Source organism: Schistocerca gregaria, unplaced genomic scaffold (genome assembly GCF_023897955.1).
Source record: "Schistocerca gregaria isolate iqSchGreg1 unplaced genomic scaffold, iqSchGreg1.2 ptg000180l, whole genome shotgun sequence".
Taxonomy (NCBI): domain Eukaryota; kingdom Metazoa; phylum Arthropoda; class Insecta; order Orthoptera; family Acrididae; genus Schistocerca; species Schistocerca gregaria.
The window spans coordinates 11,710,219-11,732,437 of NW_026061730.1; the positions used below are offsets into that span (position 1 = coordinate 11,710,219).

General features: G+C 49.4%; 12 non-coding genes across 12 annotated transcripts; all 12 read right to left on the reverse strand.

Annotated features, from left to right (window-relative positions):
- Positions 1–1,049: 1,049 nt before the first annotated feature.
- Positions 1,050–1,123, reverse strand: Trnat-agu (transfer RNA threonine (anticodon AGU)). The gene has a single exon. It is a non-coding gene; the product is annotated as a tRNA-Thr (tRNA).
- A 1,386-nt stretch (positions 1,124–2,509) lies between these two features.
- Positions 2,510–2,583, reverse strand: Trnat-agu (transfer RNA threonine (anticodon AGU)). The gene has a single exon. It is a non-coding gene; the product is annotated as a tRNA-Thr (tRNA).
- Positions 2,584–3,969: 1,386 nt separating this feature from the next.
- Trnat-agu (transfer RNA threonine (anticodon AGU)) lies at positions 3,970–4,045 on the reverse strand. Its single transcript has one exon. It is a non-coding gene; the product is annotated as a tRNA-Thr (tRNA).
- Positions 4,046–5,429: 1,384 nt separating this feature from the next.
- Positions 5,430–5,503, reverse strand: Trnat-agu (transfer RNA threonine (anticodon AGU)). The gene has a single exon. It is a non-coding gene; the product is annotated as a tRNA-Thr (tRNA).
- A 2,845-nt stretch (positions 5,504–8,348) lies between these two features.
- On the reverse strand, positions 8,349–8,424 carry Trnat-agu (transfer RNA threonine (anticodon AGU)). The gene has a single exon. It is a non-coding gene; the product is annotated as a tRNA-Thr (tRNA).
- Positions 8,425–9,808: 1,384 nt separating this feature from the next.
- On the reverse strand, positions 9,809–9,884 carry Trnat-agu (transfer RNA threonine (anticodon AGU)). The gene has a single exon. It is a non-coding gene; the product is annotated as a tRNA-Thr (tRNA).
- Positions 9,885–11,268: 1,384 nt separating this feature from the next.
- On the reverse strand, positions 11,269–11,344 carry Trnat-agu (transfer RNA threonine (anticodon AGU)). The gene has a single exon. It is a non-coding gene; the product is annotated as a tRNA-Thr (tRNA).
- Positions 11,345–12,728: 1,384 nt separating this feature from the next.
- Positions 12,729–12,804, reverse strand: Trnat-agu (transfer RNA threonine (anticodon AGU)). The gene has a single exon. It is a non-coding gene; the product is annotated as a tRNA-Thr (tRNA).
- Positions 12,805–15,648: 2,844 nt separating this feature from the next.
- On the reverse strand, positions 15,649–15,722 carry Trnat-agu (transfer RNA threonine (anticodon AGU)). The gene has a single exon. It is a non-coding gene; the product is annotated as a tRNA-Thr (tRNA).
- Positions 15,723–18,569: 2,847 nt separating this feature from the next.
- On the reverse strand, positions 18,570–18,643 carry Trnat-agu (transfer RNA threonine (anticodon AGU)). Its single transcript has one exon. It is a non-coding gene; the product is annotated as a tRNA-Thr (tRNA).
- Positions 18,644–20,029: 1,386 nt separating this feature from the next.
- Trnat-agu (transfer RNA threonine (anticodon AGU)) lies at positions 20,030–20,105 on the reverse strand. Its single transcript has one exon. It is a non-coding gene; the product is annotated as a tRNA-Thr (tRNA).
- Positions 20,106–21,478: 1,373 nt separating this feature from the next.
- Trnat-agu (transfer RNA threonine (anticodon AGU)) lies at positions 21,479–21,552 on the reverse strand. Its single transcript has one exon. It is a non-coding gene; the product is annotated as a tRNA-Thr (tRNA).
- Between the last annotated feature and the right edge of the window lie 667 nt (positions 21,553–22,219).

Below are 22,219 nucleotides of genomic sequence, written 5' to 3' on the forward strand. Positions count from 1 at the left end.
GTGACGCTGGTTTTGCAACTTCTTGCGTGCGTTTATGTTCGCCGCGACCAACACTTACCATGCACTGACCACAAAACATGGAGGAGCCGTTGCTTGAACCCGAGACCGTTCACACGCTAAGCGAACGATCTGCCAACTGAGCTACAACTACACACACGACCAAGCCTGGCTATTCTCCATTCTTTGCGACTCTGATGTGCACGGACACGATGGTTGGTTGGTTTGTAGCGGCGAAGGTACCAGAATACAAAGGCGCGGACACGTTCATATACACAAGAGTTCCAAGTAGTTTCGATGCTCTGGTATTACGAATGCAAATTCCGTCTGTTTTGAACGTCTTAAATTGAAAGGGCGGTCACAAATTGGTCCATTTCACTCCTTGTCCACAATCACACAGCACCTGAGGTAACAAGCACATCTCGAGCCCTACTGTGCTCTCCATTGTTCATGCCAACTCAGTGCCTCGCTCTTTGCTACTGTGTAAAACTCTTGTCGTCCAACTGCAAAACACTGGGACACAACAAGTTTCCGCGTCCCCATTGCACTGATCGTACTACGAAACGCTCCCCAAACTTGGCAGTCACCCATGCAGATGACTTTTCCGACTTTACACGACGCTCACGCAACGCTCACGCTAGTGACAGCCTTATTTATAGTTCGACGTCGCGCCAAAGTGAATGAGCACATTTCGCCTACGGCTTAGGCCGCTCTTCTAGTGTGGCTGCTCTGTGTCTGCAGGCAGCGAGGGGCTGCAAGCTTCCTGTGTTCGCACCTATATCACCTGTGCTTCCTTGTCAGAGACAGACTATCGCAAAACATACAACTCACTCCATGAATTGATTGCTACGGCATCTGTTATCAGCAGTCACAACCAGCAACACCAGTAGCAGCCGACTGCACGCAAAGAATGGGAACGTGCAGTGGGATTTACGTGAAATCGGCGCAATTGTGGATGCTAATCGTTCGCTTGTATCTGCCTACACACCTCTGCCGGTTGGGAATTATTCCACTTGCATGGCAAGGTGCGCATGTAGGTGTGTTAAAAATTCTGGAGGCGCTGGGTATCGATCCCAGTACCTCTCGCACACTAAGCGAGCGCTCTACCATCTGAGCTACGCCCACCCCCCCGATAACTAGTAGTGCTACATACAGTCATATCAACGTCACAGACCCTCGCACTCCCATTATTCCGCCGACAAACACTACTCTCTATGAATCAGTGAGGGTGTCTTTCAGGTTTCGTGCATTCTGTATCGAATCGTAGTTGGCCACAATGAAAGTGGCACGCATAACGTCGAAAATAGAGTTCAGACACCGCTCTGAGTAAGACGAACGTGTTGTCCACCTCTAGACTTCAATGACGTTAAGCCGTGATACCTAAGACAGGTCTGCACTCGATAACAGCCGGTCCCCACACTTACATCTTGCTCTCCTTATGACAGTATACATCATATCAGTCTGTGACGCTGGTTTTGCAACTTCTTGCGTGCGTTTATGTTCGCCGCGACCAACACTTACCATGCACTGACCACAAAACATGGAGGAGCCGTTGCTTGAACCCGAGACCGTTCACACGCTAAGCGAACGATCTGCCAACTGAGCTACATCTACACACACGACCAAGCCTGGCTATTCTCCATTCTTTGCGACTCTGATGTGCACGGACACGATGGTTGGTTGGTTTGTAGCGGCGAAGGTACCAGAATACAAAGGCGCGGACACGTTCATATACACAAGAGTTCCAAGTAGTTTCGATGCTCTGGTATTACGAATGCAAATTCCGTCTGTTTTGAACGTCTTAAATTGAAAGGGCGGTCACAAATTGGTCCATTTCACTCCTTGTCCACAATCACACAGCACCTGAGGTAACAAGCACATCTCGAGCCCTATTGTGCTCTCCATTGTTCATGCCAACTCAGTGCCTCGCTCTTTGCTACTGTGTAAAACTCTTGTCGTCCAACTGCAAAACACTGGGACACAACAAGTTTCCGCGTCCCCATTGCACTGATCGTACTACGAAACGCTCCCCAAACTTGGCAGTCACCCATGCAGATGACTTTTCCGACTTTACACGACGCTCACGCAACGCTCACGCTAGTGACAGCCTTATTTATAGTTCGACGTCGCGCCAAAGTGAATGAGCACATTTCGCCTACGGCTTAGGCCGCTCTTCTAGTGTGGCTGCTCTGTGTCTGCAGGCAGCGAGGGGCTGCAAGCTTCCTGTGTTCGCACCTATATCACCTGTGCTTCCTTGTCAGAGACAGACTATCGCAAAACATACAACTCACTCCATGAATTGATTGCTACGGCATCTGTTATCAGCAGTCACAACCAGCAACACCAGTAGCAGCCGACTGCACGCAAAGAATGGGAACGTGCAGTGGGATTTACGTGAAATCGGCGCAATTGTGGATGCTAATCGTTCGCTTGTATCTGCCTACACACCTCTGCCGGTTGGGAATTATTCCACTTGCATGGCAAGGTGCGCATGTAGGTGTGTTAAAAATTCTGGAGGCGCTGGGTATCGATCCCAGTACCTCTCGCACACTAAGCGAGCGCTCTACCATCTGAGCTACGCCCACCCCCCCGATAACTAGTAGTGCTACATACAGTCATATCAACGTCACAGACCCTCGCACTCCCATTATTCCGCCGACAAACACTACTCTCTATGAATCAGTGAGGGTGTCTTTCAGGTTTCGTGCATTCTGTATCGAATCGTAGTTGGCCACAATGAAAGTGGCACGCATAACGTCGAAAATAGAGTTCAGACACCGCTCTGAGTAAGACGAACGTGTTGTCCACCTCTAGACTTCAATGACGTTAAGCCGTGATACCTAAGACAGGTCTGCACTCGATAACAGCCGGTCCCCACACTTACATCTTGCTCTCCTTATGACAGTATACATCATATCAGTCTGTGACGCTGGTTTTGCAACTTCTTGCGTGCGTTTATGTTCGCCGCGACCAACACTTACCATGCACTGACCACAAAACATGGAGGAGCCGTTGCTTGAACCCGAGACCGTTCACACGCTAAGCGAACGATCTGCCAACTGAGCTACATCTACACACACGACCAAGCCTGGCTATTCTCCATTCTTTGCGACTCTGATGTGCACGGACACGATGGTTGGTTGGTTTGTAGCGGCGAAGGTACCAGAATACAAAGGCGCGGACACGTTCATATACACAAGAGTTCCAAGTAGTTTCGATGCTCTGGTATTACGAATGCAAATTCCGTCTGTTTTGAACGTCTTAAATTGAAAGGGCGGTCACAAATTGGTCCATTTCACTCCTTGTCCACAATCACACAGCACCTGAGGTAACAAGCACATCTCGAGCCCTATTGTTCTCTCCATTGTTCATGCCAACTCAGTGCCTCGCTCTTTGCTACTGTGTAAAACTCTTGTCGTCCAACTGCAAAACACTGGGACACAACAAGTTTCCGCGTCCCCATTGCACTGATCGTACTACGAAACGCTCCCCAAACTTGGCAATCACCCATGCAGATGACTTTTCCGACTTTACACGACGCTCACGCAACGCTCACGCTGGTGACAGCCTTATTTATAGTTCGACGTCGCGCCAAAGCGAATGAGCACATTTCGCCTACGGCTTAGGCCGCTCTTCTAGTGTGGCTGCTCTGTGTCTGCAGGCAGCGAGGGGCTGCAAGCTTCCTGTATTCGCACCTATATCACCTGTGCTTCCTTGTCAGAGACAGACTATCGCAAAACATACAACTCACTCCATGAATTGATTGCTACGGCATCTGTTATCAGCAGTCACAACCAGCAACACCAGTAGCAGCCGACTGCACGCAAAGAATGGGAACGTGCAGTGGGATTTACGTGAAATCGGCGCAATTGTGGATGCTAATCGTTCGCTTGTATCTGCCTACACACCTCTGCCGGTTGGGAATTATTCCACTTGCATGGCAAGGTGCGCATGTAGGTTTGTTAAAAATTCTGGAGGCGCTGGGTATCGATCCCAGTACCTCTCGCACACTAAGCGAGCGCTCTACCATCTGAGCTACGCCCACTCCCCCGATAACTAGTAGTGCTACATACAGTCATATCAACGTCACAGACCCTCGCACTCCCATTATTCCGCAGACAAACACTACTCTCTATGAATCAGTGAGGGTGTCTTTCAGGTTTCGTGCATTCTGTATCGAATCGTAGTTGGCCACAATGAAAGTGGCACGCATAACGTCGAAAATAGAGTTCAGACACCGCTCTGAGTAAGACGAACGTGTTGTCCACCTCTAGACTTCAATGACGTTAAGCCGTGATACCTAAGACAGGTCTGCACTCGATAACAGCCGGTCCCCACACTTACATCTTGCTCTCCTTATGACAGTATACATCATATCAGTCTGTGACGCTGGTTTTGCAACTTCTTGCGTGCGTTTATGTTCACCGCGACCAACACTTACCATGCACTGACCACAAAACATGGAGGAGCCGTTGCTTGAACCCGAGACCGTTCACACGCTAAGCGAACGATCTGCCAACTGAGCTACATCTACACACACGACCAAGCCTGGCTATTCTCCATTCTTTGCGACTCTGATGTGCACGGACACGATGGTTGGTTGGTTTGTAGCGGCGAAGGTACCAGAATACAAAGGCGCGGACACGTTCATATACACAAGAGTTCCAAGTAGTTTCGATGCTCTGGTATTACGAATGCAAATTCCGTCTGTTTTGAACGTCTTAAATTGAAAGGGCGGTCACAAATTGGTCCATTTCACTCCTTGTCCACAATCACACAGCACCTGAAGTAACAAGCACATCTCGAGCCCTATTGTGCTCTCCATTGTTCATGCCAACTCAGTGCCTCGCTCTTTGCTACTGTGTAAAACTCTTGTCGTCCAACTGCAAAACACTGGGACACAACAAGTTTCCGCGTCCCCATTGCACTGATCGTACTACGAAACGCTCCCCAAACTTGGCAATCACCCATGCAGATGACTTTTCCGACTTTACACGACGCTCACGCAACGCTCACGCTAGTGACAGCCTTATTTATAGTTCGACGTCGCGCCAAAGCGAATGAGCACCTTTCGCCTACGGCTTAGGCCGCTCTTCTAGTGTGGCTGCTCTGTGTCTGCAGGCAGCGAGGGGCTGCAAGCTTCCTGTGTTCGCACCTATATCACCTGTGCTTCCTTGTCAGAGACAGACTATCGCAAAACATACAACTCACTCCATGAATTGATTGCTACGGCATCTGTTATCAGCAGTCACAACCAGCAACACCAGTAGCAGCCGACTGCACGCAAAGAATGGGAACGTGCAGTGGGATTTACGTGAAATCGGCGCAATTGTGGATGCTAATCGTTCGCTTGTATCTGCCTACACACCTCTGCCGGTTGGGAATTATTCCACTTGCATGGCAAGGTGCGCATGTAGGTGTGTTAAAAATTCTGGAGGCGCTGGGTATCGATCCCAGTACCTCTCGCACACTAAGCGAGCGCTCTACCATCTGAGCTACGCCCACCCCCCCGATAACTAGTAGTACTACATACAGTCATATCAACGTCACAGACCCTCGCACTCCCATTATTCCGCCGACAAACACTACTCTCTATGAATCAGTGAGGGTGTCTTTCAGGTTTCGTGCATTCTGTATCGAATCGTAGTTGGCCACAATGAAAGTGGCACGCATAACGTCGAAAATAGAGTTCAGACACCGCTCTGAGTAAGACGAACGTGTTGTCCACCTCTAGACTTCAATGACGTTAAGCCGTGATACCTAAGACAGGTCTGCACTCGATAACAGCCGGTCCCCACACTTACATCTTGCTCTCCTTATGACAGTATACATCATATCAGTCTGTGACGCTGGTTTTGCAACTTCTTGCGTGCGTTTATGTTCGCCGCGACCAACACTTACCATGCACTGACCACAAAACATGGAGGAGCCGTTGCTTGAACCCGAGACCGTTCACACGCTAAGCGAACGATCTGCCAACTGAGCTACATCTACACACACGACCAAGCCTGGCTATTCTCCATTCTTTGCGACTCTGATGTGCACGGACACGATGGTTGGTTGGTTTGTAGCGGCGAAGGTACCAGAATACAAAGGCGCGGACACGTTCATATACACAAGAGTTCCAAGTAGTTTCGATGCTCTGGTATTACGAATGCAAATTCCGTCTGTTTTGAACGTCTTAAATTGAAAGGGCGGTCACAAATTGGTCCATTTCACTCCTTGTCCACAATCACACAGCACCTGAGGTAACAAGCACATCTCGAGCCCTATTGTGCTCTCCATTGTTCATGCCAACTCAGTGCCTCGCTCTTTGCTACTGTGTAAAACTCTTGTCGTCCAACTGCAAAACACTGGGACACAACAAGTTTCCGCGTCCCCATTGCACTGATCGTACTACGAAACGCTCCCCAAACTTGGCAATCACCCATGCAGATGACTTTTCCGACTTTACACGACGCTCACGCAACGCTCACGCTAGTGACAGCCTTATTTATAGTTCGACGTCGCGCCAAAGCGAATGAGCACCTTTCGCCTACGGCTTAGGCCGCTTTCTAGTGTGGCTGCTCTGTGTCTGCAGGCAGCGAGGGGCTGCAAGCTTCCTGTGTTCGCACCTATATCACCTGTGCTTCCTTGTCAGAGACAGACTATCGCAAAACATACAACTCACTCCATGAATTGATTGCTACGGCATCTGTTATCAGCAGTCACAACCAGCAACACCAGTAGCAGCCGACTGCACGCAAAGAATGGGAACGTGCAGTGGGATTTACGTGAAATCGGCGCAATTGTGGATGCTAATCGTTCGCTTGTATCTGCCTACACACCTCTGCCGGTTGGGAATTATTCCACTTGCATGGCAAGGTGCGCATGTAGGTGTGTTAAAAATTCTGGATGCGCTGGGTATCGATCCCAGTACCTCTCGCACACTAAGCGAGCGCTCTACCATCTGAGCTACGCCCACCCCCCCGATAACTAGTAGTACTACATACAGTCATATCAACGTCACAGACCCTCGCACTCCCATTATTCCGCAGACAAACACTACTCTCTATGAATCAGTGAGGGTGTCTTTCAGGTTTCGTACATTCTGTATCGAATCGTAGTTGGCCACAATGAAAGTGTCACGCATAACGTCGAAAATAGAGTTCAGACACCGCTCTGAGTAAGACGAACGTGTTGTCCACCTCTAGACTTCAATGACGTTAAGCCGTGATACCTAAGACAGGTCTGCACTCGATAACAGCCGGTCCCCACACTTACATCTTGCTCTCCTTATGACAGTATACATCATATCAGTCTGTGACGCTGGTTTTGCAACTTCTTGCGTGCGTTTATGTTCGCCGCGACCAACACTTACCATGCACTGACCACAAAACATGGAGGAGCCGTTGCTTGAACCCGAGACCGTTCACACGCTAAGCGAACGATCTGCCAACTGAGCTACATCTACACACACGACCAAGCCTGGCTATTCTCCATTCATTGCGACTCTGATGTGCACGGACACGATGGTTGGTTGGTTTGTAGCGGCGAAGGTACCAGAATACAAAGGCGCGGACACGTTCATATACACAAGAGTTCCAAGTAGTTTCGATGCTCTGGTATTACGAATGCAAATTCCGTCTGTTTTGAACGTCTTAAATTGAAAGGGCGGTCACAAATTGGTCCATTTCACTCCTTGTCCACAATCACACAGCACCTGAGGTAACAAGCACATCTCGAGCCCTATTGTGCTCTCCATTGTTCATGCCAACTCAGTGCCTCGCTCTTTGCTACTGTGTAAAACTCTTGTCGTCCAACTGCAAAACACTGGGACACAACAAGTTTCCGCGTCCCCATTGCACTGATCGTACTACGAAACGCTCCCCAAACTTGGCAATCACCCATGCAGATGACTTTTCCGACTTTACACGACGCTCACGCAACGCTCACGCTAGTGACAGCCTTATTTATAGTTCGACGTCGCGCCAAAGCGAATGAGCACCTTTCGCCTACGGCTTAGGCCGCTCTTCTAGTGTGGCTGCTCTGTGTCTGCAGGCAGCGAGGGGCTGCAAGCTTTCTGTGTTCGCACCTATATCACCTGTGCTTCCTTGTCAGAGACAGACTATCGCAAAACATACAACTCACTCCATGAATTGATTGCTACGGCATCTGTTATCAGCAGTCACAACCAGCAACACCAGTAGCAGCCGACTGCACGCAAAGAATGGGAACGTGCAGTGGGATTTACGTGAAATCGGCGCAATTGTGGATGCTAATCGTTCACTTGTATCTGCCTACACACCTCTGCCGGTTGGGAATTATTCCACTTGCATGGCAAGGTGCGCATGTAGGTGTGTTAAAAATTCTGGAGGCGCTGGGTATCGATCCCAGTACCTCTCGCACACTAAGCGAGCGCTCTACCATCTGAGCTACGCCCACTCCCCCGATAACTAGTAGTGCTACATACAGTCATATCAACGTCACAGACCCTCGCACTCCCATTATTCCGCAGACAAACACTACTCTCTATGAATCAGTGAGGGTGTCTTTCAGGTTTCGTGCATTCTGTATCGAATCGTAGTTGGCCACAATGAAAGTGGCACGCATAACGTCGAAAATAGAGTTCAGACACCGCTCTGAGTAAGACGAACGTGTTGTCCACCTCTAGACTTCAATGACGTTAAGCCGTGATACCTAAGACAGGTCTGCACTCGATAACAGCCGGTCCCCACACTTACATCTTGCTCTCCTTATGACAGTATACATCATATCAGTCTGTGACGCTGGTTTTGCAACTTCTTGCGTGCGTTTATGTTCGCCGCGACCAACACTTACCATGCACTGACCACAAAACATGGAGGAGCCGTTGCTTGAACCCGAGACCGTTCACACGCTAAGCGAACGATCTGCCAACTGAGCTACAACTACACACACGACCAAGCCTGGCTATTCTCCATTCTTTGCGACTCTGATGTGCACGGACACGATGGTTGGTTGGTTTGTAGCGGCGAAGGTACCAGAATACAAAGGCGCGGACACGTTCATATACACAAGAGTTCCAAGTAGTTTCGATGCTCTGGTATTACGAATGCAAATTCCGTCTGTTTTGAACGTCTTAAATTGAAAGGGCGGTCACAAATTGGTCCATTTCACTCCTTGTCCACAATCACACAGCACCTGAGGTAACAAGCACATCTCGAGCCCTACTGTGCTCTCCATTGTTCATGCCAACTCAGTGCCTCGCTCTTTGCTACTGTGTAAAACTCTTGTCGTCCAACTGCAAAACACTGGTACACAACAAGTTTCCGCGTCCCCATTGCACTGATCGTACTACGAAACGCTCCCCAAACTTGGCAATCACCCATGCAGATGACTTTTCCGACTTTACACGACGCTCACGCAACGCTCACGCTAGTGACAGCCTTATTTATAGTTCGACGTGGCGCCAAAGCGAATGAGCACATTTCGCCTACGGCTTAGGCCGCTCTTCTAGTGTGGCTGCTCTGTGTCTGCAGGCAGCGAGGGGCTGCAAGCTTCCTGTGTTCGCACCTATATCACCTGTGCTTCCTTGTCAGAGACAGACTATCGCAAAACATACAACTCACTCCATGAATTGATTGCTACGGCATCTGTTATCAGCAGTCACAACCAGCAACACCAGTAGCAGCCGACTGCACGCAAAGAATGGGAACGTGCAGTGGGATTTACGTGAAATCGGCGCAATTGTGGATGCTAATCGTTCACTTGTATCTGCCTACACACCTCTGCCGGTTGGGAATTATTCCACTTGCATGGCAAGGTGCGCATGTAGGTGTGTTAAAAATTCTGGAGGCGCTGGGTATCGATCCCAGTACCTCTCGCACACTAAGCGAGCGCTCTACCATCTGAGCTACGCCCACTCCCCCGATAACTAGTAGTGCTACATACAGTCATATCAACGTCACAGACCCTCGCACTCCCATTATTCCGCAGACAAACACTACTCTCTATGAATCAGTGAGGGTGTCTTTCAGGTTTCGTGCATTCTGTATCGAATCGTAGTTGGCCACAATGAAAGTGGCACGCATAACGTCGAAAATAGAGTTCAGACACCGCTCTGAGTAAGACGAACGTGTTGTCCACCTCTAGACTTCAATGACGTTAAGCCGTGATACCTAAGACAGGTCTGCACTCGATAACAGCCGGTCCCCACACTTACATCTTGCTCTCCTTATGACAGTATACATCATATCAGTCTGTGACGCTGGTTTTGCAACTTCTTGCGTGCGTTTATGTTCGCCGCGACCAACACTTACCATGCACTGACCACAAAACATGGAGGAGCCGTTGCTTGAACCCGAGACCGTTCACACGCTAAGCGAACGATCTGCCAACTGAGCTACAACTACACACACGACCAAGCCTGGCTATTCTCCATTCTTTGCGACTCTGATGTGCACGGACACGATGGTTGGTTGGTTTGTAGCGGCGAAGGTACCAGAATACAAAGGCGCGGACACGTTCATATACACAAGAGTTCCAAGTAGTTTCGATGCTCTGGTATTACGAATGCAAATTCCGTCTGTTTTGAACGTCTTAAATTGAAAGGGCGGTCACAAATTGGTCCATTTCACTCCTTGTCCACAATCACACAGCACCTGAGGTAACAAGCACATCTCGAGCCCTACTGTGCTCTCCATTGTTCATGCCAACTCAGTGCCTCGCTCTTTGCTACTGTGTAAAACTCTTGTCGTCCAACTGCAAAACACTGGTACACAACAAGTTTCCGCGTCCCCATTGCACTGATCGTACTACGAAACGCTCCCCAAACTTGGCAATCACCCATGCAGATGACTTTTCCGACTTTACACGACGCTCACGCAACGCTCACGCTAGTGACAGCCTTATTTATAGTTCGACGTGGCGCCAAAGCGAATGAGCACATTTCGCCTACGGCTTAGGCCGCTCTTCTAGTGTGGCTGCTCTGTGTCTGCAGGCAGCGAGGGGCTGCAAGCTTCCTGTGTTCGCACCTATATCACCTGTGCTTCCTTGTCAGAGACAGACTATCGCAAAACATACAACTCACTCCATGAATTGATTGCTACGGCATCTGTTATCAGCAGTCACAACCAGCAACACCAGTAGCAGCCGACTGCACGCAAAGAATGGGAACGTGCAGTGGGATTTACGTGAAATCGGCGCAATTGTGGATGCTAATCGTTCACTTGTATCTGCCTACACACCTCTGCCGGTTGGGAATTATTCCACTTGCATGGCAAGGTGCGCATGTAGGTGTGTTAAAAATTCTGGAGGCGCTGGGTATCGATCCCAGTACCTCTCGCACACTAAGCGAGCGCTCTACCATCTGAGCTACGCCCACTCCCCCGATAACTAGTAGTGCTACATACAGTCATATCAACGTCACAGACCCTCGCACTCCCATTATTCCGCAGACAAACACTACTCTCTATGAATCAGTGAGGGTGTCTTTCAGGTTTCGTGCATTCTGTATCGAATCGTAGTTGGCCACAATGAAAGTGGCACGCATAACGTCGAAAATAGAGTTCAGACACCGCTCTGAGTAAGACGAACGTGTTGTCCACCTCTAGACTTCAATGACGTTAAGCCGTGATACCTAAGACAGGTCTGCACTCGATAACAGCCGGTCCCCACACTTACATCTTGCTCTCCTTATGACAGTATACATCATATCAGTCTGTGACGCTGGTTTTGCAACTTCTTGCGTGCGTTTATGTTCGCCGCGACCAACACTTACCATGCACTGACCACAAAACATGGAGGAGCCGTTGCTTGAACCCGAGACCGTTCACACGCTAAGCGAACGATCTGCCAACTGAGCTACAACTACACACACGACCAAGCCTGGCTATTCTCCATTCTTTGCGACTCTGATGTGCACGGACACGATGGTTGGTTGGTTTGTAGCGGCGAAGGTACCAGAATACAAAGGCGCGGACACGTTCATATACACAAGAGTTCCAAGTAGTTTCGATGCTCTGGTATTACGAATGCAAATTCCGTCTGTTTTGAACGTCTTAAATTGAAAGGGCGGTCACAAATTGGTCCATTTCACTCCTTGTCCACAATCACACAGCACCTGAGGTAACAAGCACATCTCGAGCCCTACTGTGCTCTCCATTGTTCATGCCAACTCAGTGCCTCGCTCTTTGCTACTGTGTAAAACTCTTGTCGTCCAACTGCAAAACACTGGTACACAACAAGTTTCCGCGTCCCCATTGCACTGATCGTACTACGAAACGCTCCCCAAACTTGGCAATCACCCATGCAGATGACTTTTCCGACTTTACACGACGCTCACGCAACGCTCACGCTAGTGACAGCCTTATTTATAGTTCGACGTGGCGCCAAAGCGAATGAGCACATTTCGCCTACGGCTTAGGCCGCTCTTCTAGTGTGGCTGCTCTGTGTCTGCAGGCAGCGAGGGGCTGCAAGCTTCCTGTGTTCGCACCTATATCACCTGTGCTTCCTTGTCAGAGACAGACTATCGCAAAACATACAACTCACTCCATGAATTGATTGCTACGGCATCTGTTATCAGCAGTCACAACCAGCAACACCAGTAGCAGCCGACTGCACGCAAAGAATGGGAACGTGCAGTGGGATTTACGTGAAATCGGCGCAATTGTGGATGCTAATCGTTCACTTGTATCTGCCTACACACCTCTGCCGGTTGGGAATTATTCCACTTGCATGGCAAGGTGCGCATGTAGGTGTGTTAAAAATTCTGGAGGCGCTGGGTATCGATCCCAGTACCTCTCGCACACTAAGCGAGCGCTCTACCATCTGAGCTACGCCCACTCCCCCGATAACTAGTAGTGCTACATACAGTCATATCAACGTCACAGACCCTCGCACTCCCATTATTCCGCAGACAAACACTACTCTCTATGAATCAGTGAGGGTGTCTTTCAGGTTTCGTGCATTCTGTATCGAATCGTAGTTGGCCACAATGAAAGTGGCACGCATAACGTCGAAAATAGAGTTCAGACACCGCTCTGAGTAAGACGAACGTGTTGTCCACCTCTAGACTTCAATGACGTTAAGCCGTGATACCTAAGACAGGTCTGCACTCGATAACAGCCGGTCCCCACACTTACATCTTGCTCTCCTTATGACAGTATACATCATATCAGTCTGTGACGCTGGTTTTGCAACTTCTTGCGTGCGTTTATGTTCGCCGCGACCAACACTTACCATGCACTGACCACAAAACATGGAGGAGCCGTTGCTTGAACCCGAGACCGTTCACACGCTAAGCGAACGATCTGCCAACTGAGCTACAACTACACACACGACCAAGCCTGGCTATTCTCCATTCTTTGCGACTCTGATGTGCACGGACACGATGGTTGGTTGGTTTGTAGCGGCGAAGGTACCAGAATACAAAGGCGCGGACACGTTCATATACACAAGAGTTCCAAGTAGTTTCGATGCTCTGGTATTACGAATGCAAATTCCGTCTGTTTTGAACGTCTTAAATTGAAAGGGCGGTCACAAATTGGTCCATTTCACTCCTTGTCCACAATCACACAGCACCTGAGGTAACAAGCACATCTCGAGCCCTACTGTGCTCTCCATTGTTCATGCCAACTCAGTGCCTCGCTCTTTGCTACTGTGTAAAACTCTTGTCGTCCAACTGCAAAACACTGGTACACAACAAGTTTCCGCGTCCCCATTGCACTGATCGTACTACGAAACGCTCCCCAAACTTGGCAATCACCCATGCAGATGACTTTTCCGACTTTACACGACGCTCACGCAACGCTCACGCTAGTGACAGCCTTATTTATAGTTCGACGTGGCGCCAAAGCGAATGAGCACATTTCGCCTACGGCTTAGGCCGCTCTTCTAGTGTGGCTGCTCTGTGTCTGCAGGCAGCGAGGGGCTGCAAGCTTCCTGTGTTCGCACCTATATCACCTGTGCTTCCTTGTCAGAGACAGACTATCGCAAAACATACAACTCACTCCATGAATTGATTGCTACGGCATCTGTTATCAGCAGTCACAACCAGCAACACCAGTAGCAGCCGACTGCACGCAAAGAATGGGAACGTGCAGTGGGATTTACGTGAAATCGGCGCAATTGTGGATGCTAATCGTTCGCTTGTATCTGCCTACACACCTCTGCCGGTTGGGAATTATTCCACTTGCATGGCAAGGTGCGCATGTAGGTGTGTTAAAAATTCAGGAGGCGCTGGGTATCGATCCCAGTACCTCTCGCACACTAAGCGAGCGCTCTACCATCTGAGCTACGCCCACCCCCCCGATAACTAGTAGTGCTACATACAGTCATATCAACGTCACAGACCCTCGCACTCCCATTATTCCGCAGACAAACACTACTCTCTATGAATCAGTGAGGGTGTCTTTCAGGTTTCGTGCATTCTGTATCGAATCGTAGTTGGCCACAATGAAAGTGGCACGCATAACGTCGAAAATAGAGTTCAGACACCGCTCTGAGTAAGACGAACGTGTTGTCCACCTCTAGACTTCAATGACGTTAAGCCGTGATACCTAAGACAGGTCTGCACTCGATAACAGCCGGTCCCCACACTTACATCTTGCTCTCCTTATGATAGTATACATCATATCAGTCTGTGACGCTGGTTTTGCAACTTCTTGCGTGCGTTTATGTTCGCCGCGACCAACACTTACCATGCACTAACCACAAAACATGGAGGAGCCGGGGCTTGAACCCGAGACCGTTCACACGATAAGCGAACGATCTGCCAACTGAGCTACAACTACACACACGACCAAGCCTGGCTATTCTCCATTCTTTGCGACTCTGATGTGCACGGACACGATGGTTGGTTGGTTTGTAGCGGCGAAGGTACCAGAATACAAAGGCGCGGACACGTTCATATACACAAGAGTTCCAAGTAGTTTCGATGCTCTGGTATTACGAATGCAAATTCCGTCTGTTTTGAACGTCTTAAATTGAAAGGGCGGTCACAAATTGGTCCATTTCACTCCTTGTCCACAATCACACAGCACCTGAGGTAACAAGCACATCTCGAGCCCTATTGTGCTCTCCATTGTTCATGCCAACTCAGTGCCTCGCTCTTTGCTACTGTGTAAAACTCTTGTCGTCCAACTGCAAAACACTGGGACACAACAAGTTTCCGCGTCCCCATTGCACTGATCGTACTACGAAACGCTCCCCAAACTTGGCAATCACCCATGCAGATGACTTTTCCGACTTTACACGACGCTCACGCAACGCTCACGCTAGTGACAGCCTTATTTATAGTTCGACGTCGCGCCAAAGCGAATGAGCACATTTCGCCTACGGCTTAGGCCGCTCTTCTAGTGTGGCTGCTCTGTGTCTGCAGGCAGCGAGGGGCTGCAAGCTTCCTGTGTTCGCACCTATATCACCTGTGCTTCCTTGTCAGAGACAGACTATCGCAAAACATACAACTCACTCCATGAATTGATTGCTACGGCATCTGTTATCAGCAGTCACAACCAGCAACACCAGTAGCAGCCGACTGCACGCAAAGAATGGGAACGTGCAGTGGGATTTACGTGAAATCGGCGCAATTGTGGATGCTAATCGTTCGCTTGTATCTGCCTACACACCTCTGCCGGTTGGGAATTATTCCACTTGCATGGCAAGGTGCGCATGTAGGTGTGTTAAAAATTCTGGAGGCGCTGGGTATCGATCCCAGTACCTCTCGCACACTAAGCGAGCGCTCTACCATCTGAGCTACGCCCACCCCCCCGATAACTAGTGGTACTACATACAGTCATATCAACGTCACAGACCCTCGCACTCCCATTATTCCGCAGACAAACACTACTCTCTATGAATCAGTGAGGTTGTCTTTCAGGTTTCGTGCATTCTGTATCGAATCGTAGTTGGCCACAATGAAAGTGGCACGCATAACGTCGAAAATAGAGTTCAGACACCGCTCTGAGTAAGACGAACGTGTTGTCCACCTCTAGACTTCAATGACGTTAAGCCGTGATACCTAAGACAGGTCTGCACTCGATAACAGCCGGTCCCCACACTTACATCTTGCTCTCCTTATGACAGTATACATCATATCAGTCTGTGACGCTGGTTTTGCAACTTCTTGCGTGCGTTTATGTTCGCCGCGACCAACACTTACCATGCACTGACCACAAAACATGGAGGAGCCGTTGCTTGAACCCGAGACCGTTCACACGCTAAGCGAACGATCTGCCAACTGAGCTACAACTACACACACGACCAAGCCTGGCTATTCTCCATTCTTTGCGACTCTGATGTGCACGGACACGATGGTTGGTTGGTTTGTAGCGGCGAAGGTACCAGAATACAAAGGCGCGGACACGTTCATATACACAAGAGTTCCAAGTAGTTTCGATGCTCTGGTATTACGAATGCAAATTCCGTCTGTTTTGAACGTCTTAAATTGAAAGGGCGGTCACAAATTGGTCCATTTCACTCCTTGTCCACAATCACACAGCACCTGAGGTAACAAGCACATCTCGAGCCCTACTGTGCTCTCCATTGTTCATGCCAACTCAGTGCCTCGCTCTTTGCTACTGTGTAAAACTCTTGTCGTCCAACTGCAAAACACTGGGACACAACAAGTTTCCGCGTCCCCATTGCACTGATCGTACTACGAAACGCTCCCCAAACTTGGCAATCACCCATGCAGATGACTTTTCCGACTTTACACGACGCTCACGCAACGCTCACGCTAGTGACAGCCTTATTTATAGTTCGACGTCGCGCCAAAGCGAATGAGCACCTTTCGCCTACGGCTTAGGCCGCTCTTCTAGTGTGGCTGCTCTGTGTCTGCAGGCAGCGAGGGGCTGCAAGCTTCCTGTGTTCGCACCTATATCCCCTGTGCTTCCTTGTCAGAGACAGACTATCGCAAAACATACAACTCACTCCATGAATTGATTGCTACGGCATCTGTTATCAGCAGTCACAACCAGCAACACCAGTAGCAGCCGACTGCACGCAAAGAATGGGAACGTGCAGTGGGATTTACGTGAAATCGGCGCAATTGTGGATGCTAATCGTTCGCTTGTATCTGCCTACACACCTCTGCCGGTTGGGAATTATTCCACTTGCATGGCAAGGTGCGCATGTAGGTGTGTTAAAAATTCTGGATGCGCTGGGTATCGATCCCAGTACCTCTCGCACACTAAGCGAGCGCTCTACCATCTCAGCTACGCCCAACCCCCCCGATAACTAGTAGTACTACATACAGTCATATCAACGTCACAGACCCTCGCACTCCCATTATTCCGCAGACAAACACTACTCTCTATGAATCAGTGAGGTTGTCTTTCAGGTTTCGTGCATTCTGTATCGAATCGTAGTTGGCCACAATGAAAGTGGCACGCATAACGTCGAAAATAGAGTTCAGACACCGCTCTGAGTAAGACGAACGTGTTGTCCACCTCTAGACTTCAATGACGTTAAGCCGTGATACCTAAGACAGGTCTGCACTCGATAACAGCCGGTCCCCACACTTACATCTTGCTCTCCTTATGACAGTATACATCATATCAGTCTGTGACGCTGGTTTTGCAACTTCTTGCGTGCGTTTATGTTCGCCGCGACCAACACTTACCATGCACTGACCACAAAACATGGAGGAGCCGTTGCTTGAACCCGAGACCGTTCACACGCTAAGCGAACGATCTGCCAACTGAGCTACAACTACACACACGACCAAGCCTGGCTATTCTCTATTCTTTGCGACTCTGATGTGCACGGACACGATGGTTGGTTGGTTTGTAGCGGCGAAGGTACCAGAATACAAAGGCGCGGACACGTTCATATACACAAGAGTTCCAAGTAGTTTCGATGCTCTGGTATTACGAATGCAAATTCCGTCTGTTTTGAACGTCTTAAATTGAAAGGGCGGTCACAAATTGGTCCATTTCACTCCTTGTCCACAATCACTCAGCACCTGAGGTAACAAGCACATCTCGAGCCCTACTGTGCTCTCCATTGTTCATGCCAACTCAGTGCCTCGCTCTTTGCTACTGTGTAAAACTCTTGTCGTCCAACTGCAAAACACTGGGACACAACAAGTTTCCGCGTCCCCATTGCACTGATCGTACTACGAAACGCTCCCCAAACTTGGCAGTCACCCATGCAGATGACTTTTCCGACTTTACACGACGCTCACGCAACGCTCACGCTAGTGACAGCCTTATTTAGAGTTCGACGTCGCGCCAAAGCGAATGAGCACATTTCGCCTACGGCTTAGGCCGCTCTTCTAGTGTGGCTGCTCTGTGTCTGCAGGCAGCGAGGGGCTGCAAGCTTCCTGTGTTCGCACCTATATCACCTGTGCTTCCTTGTCAGAGACAGACTATCGCAAAACATACAACTCACTCCATGAATTGATTGCTACGGCATCTGTTATCAGCAGTCACAACCAGCAACACCAGTAGCAGCCGACTGCACGCAAAGAATGGGAACGTGCAGTGGGATTTACGTGAAATCGGCGCAATTGTGGATGCTAATCGTTCGCTTGTATCTGCCTACACACCTCTGCCGGTTGGGAATTATTCCACTTGCATGGCAAGGTGCGCATGTAGGTGTGTTAAAAATTCTGGAGGCGCTGGGTATCGATCCCAGTACCTCTCGCACACTAAGCGAGCGCTCTACCATCTGAGCTACGCCCACCCCCCCGATAACTAGTAGTGCTACATACAGTCATATCAATGTCACAGACCCTCGCACTCCCATTATTCCGCCGACAAACACTACTCTCTATGAATCAGTGAGGGTGTCTTTCAGGTTTCGTGCATTCTGTATCGAATCGTAGTTGGCCACAATGAAAGTGGCACGCATAACGTCGAAAATAGAGTTCAGACACCGCTCTGAGTAAGACGAACGTGTTGTCCACCTCTAGACTTCAATGACGTTAAGCCGTGATACCTAAGACAGGTCTGCACTCGATAACAGCCGGTCCCCACACTTACATCTTGCTCTCCTTATGACAGTATACATCATATCAGTCTGTGACGCTGGTTTTGCAACTTCTTGCGTGCGTTTATGTTCGCCGCGACCAACACTTACCATGCACTGACCACAAAACATGGAGGAGCCGTTGCTTGAACCCGAGACCGTTCACACGCTAAGCGAACGATCTGCCAACTGAGCTACAACTACACACACGACCAAGCCTGGCTATTCTCCATTCTTTGCGACTCTGATGTGCACGGACACGATGGTTGGTTGGTTTGTAGCGGCGAAGGTACCAGAATACAAAGGCGCGGACACGTTCATATACACAAGAGTTCCAAGTAGTTTCGATGCTCTGGTATTACGAATGCAAATTCCGTCTGTTTTGAACGTCTTAAATTGAAAGGGCGGTCACAAATTGGTCCATTTCACTCCTTGTCCACAATCACACAGCACCTGAGGTAACAAGCACATCTCGAGCCCTACTGTGCTCTCCATTGTTCATGCCAACTCAGTGCCTCGCTCTTTGCTACTGTGTAAAACTCTTGTCGTCCAACTGCAAAACACTGGGACACAACAAGTTTCCGCGTCCCCATTGCACTGATCGTACTACGAAACGCTCCCCAAACTTGGCAATCACCCATGCAGATGACTTTTCCGACTTTACACGACGCTCACGCAACGCTCACGCTGGTGACAGCCTTATTTATAGTTCGACGTCGCGCCAAAGCGAATGAGCACATTTCGCCTACGGCTTAGGCCGCTCTTCTAGTGTGGCTGCTCTGTGTCTGCAGGCAGCGAGGGGCTGCAAGCTTCCTGTGTTCGCACCTATATCACCTGTGCTTCCTTGTCAGAGACAGACTATCGCAAAACATACAACTCACTCCATGAATTGATTGCTACGGCATCTGTTATCAGCAGTCACAACCAGCAACACCAGTAGCAGCCGACTGCACGCAAAGAATGGGAACGTGCAGTGGGATTTACGTGAAATCGGCGCAATTGTGGATGCTAATCGTTCGCTTGTATCTGCCTACACACCTCTGCCGGTTGGGAATTATTCCACTTGCATGGCAAGGTGCGCATGTAGGTTTGTTAAAAATTCTGGAGGCGCTGGGTATCGATCCCAGTACCTCTCGCACACTAAGCGAGCGCTCTACCATCTGAGCTACGCCCACTCCCCCGATAACTAGTAGTGCTAGATACAGTCATATCAACGTCACAGACCCTCGCACTCCCATTATTCCGCAGACAAACACTACTCTCTATGAATCAGTGAGGGTGTCTTTCAGGTTTCGTGCATTCTGTATCGAATCGTAGTTGGCCACAATGAAAGTGGCACGCATAACGTCGAAAATAGAGTTCAGACACCGCTCTGAGTAAGACGAACGTGTTGTCCACCTCTAGACTTCAATGACGTTAAGCCGTGATACCTAAGACAGGTCTGCACTCGATAACAGCCGGTCCCCACACTTACATCTTGCTCTCCTTATGACAGTATACATCATATCAGTCTGTGACGCTGGTTTTGCAACTTCTTGCGTGCGTTTATGTTCGCCGCGACCAACACTTACCATGCACTGACCACAAAACATGGAGGAGCCGGGGCTTGAACCCAAGACCGTTCACACGCTAAGCGAACGATCTGCCAACTGAGCTACATCTACACACACGACCAAGCCTGGCTATTCTCCATTCTTTGCGACTCTGATGTGCACGGACACGATGGTTGGTTGGTTTGTAGCGGCGAAGGTACCAGAATACAAAGGCGCGGACACGTTCATATACACAAGAGTTCCAAGTAGTTTCGATGCTCTGGTATTACGAATGCAAATTCCGTCTGTTTTGAACGTCTTAAATTGAAAGGGCGGTCACAAATTGGTCCATTTCACTCCTTGTCCACAATCACACAGCACCTGAGGTAACAAGCACATCTCGAGCCCTATTGTGCTCTCCATTGTTCATGCCAACTCAGTGCGTCGCTCTTTGCTACTGTGTAAAACTCTTGTCGTCCAACTGCAAAACACTGGGACACAACAAGTTTCCGCGTCCCCATTGCACTGATCGTACTACGAAACGCTCCCCAAACTTGGCAGTCACCCATGCAGATGACTTTTCCGACTTTACACGACGCTCACGCTAGTGACAGCCTTATTTATAGTTCGACGTCGCGCCAAAGCGAATGAGCACATTTCGCCTACGGCTTAGGCCGCTCTTCTAGTGTGGCTGCTCTGTGTCTGCAGGCAGCGAGGGGCTGCAAGCTTCCTGTGTTCGCACCTATATCACCTGTGCTTCCTTGTCAGAGACAGACTATCGCAAAACATACAACTCACTCCATGAATTGATTGCTACGGCATCTGTTATCAGCAGTCACAACCAGCAACACCAGTAGCAGCCGACTGCACGCAAAGAATGGGAACGTGCAGTGGGATTTACGTGAAATCGGCGCAATTGTGGATGCTAATCGTTCGCTTGTATCTGCCTACACACCTCTGCCGGTTGGGAATTATTCCACTTGCATGGCAAGGTGCGCATGTAGGTGTGTTAAAAATTCTGGAGGCGCTGGGTATCGATCCCAGTACCTCTCGCACACTAAGCGAGCGCTCTACCATCTGAGCTACGCCCACCCCCCCGATAACTAGTAGTGCTACATACAGTCATATCAACGTCACAGACCCTCGCACTCCCATTATTCCGCCGACAAACACTACTCTCTATGAATCAGTGAGGGTGTCTTTCAGGTTTCGTGCATTCTGTATCGAATCGTAGTTGGCCACAATGAAAGTGGCACGCATAACGTCGAAAATAGAGTTCAGACACCGCTCTGAGTAAGACGAACGTGTTGTCCACTTCAATGACGTTAAGCCGTGATACCTAAGACAGGTCTGCACTCGATAACAGCCGGTCCCCACACTTAAATCTTGCTCTCCTTATGACAGTATACATCATATCAGTCTGTGCTGCTGGTTTTGCAACTTCTTGCGTGCGTTTATGTTCGCCGCGACCAACACTTACCATGCACTGACCACAAAACATGGAGGAGCCGTTGCTTGAACCCGAGACCGTTCACACGCTAAGCGAACGATCTGCCAACTGAGCTACATCTACACACACGACCAAGCCTGGCTATTCTCCATTCTTTGCGACTCTGATGTGCACGGACACGATGGTTGGTTGGTTTGTAGCGGCGAAGGTACCAGAATACAAAGGCGCGGACACGTTCATATACACAAGAGTTCCAAGTAGTTTCGATGCTCTGGTATTACGAATGCAAATTCCGTCTGTTTTGAACGTC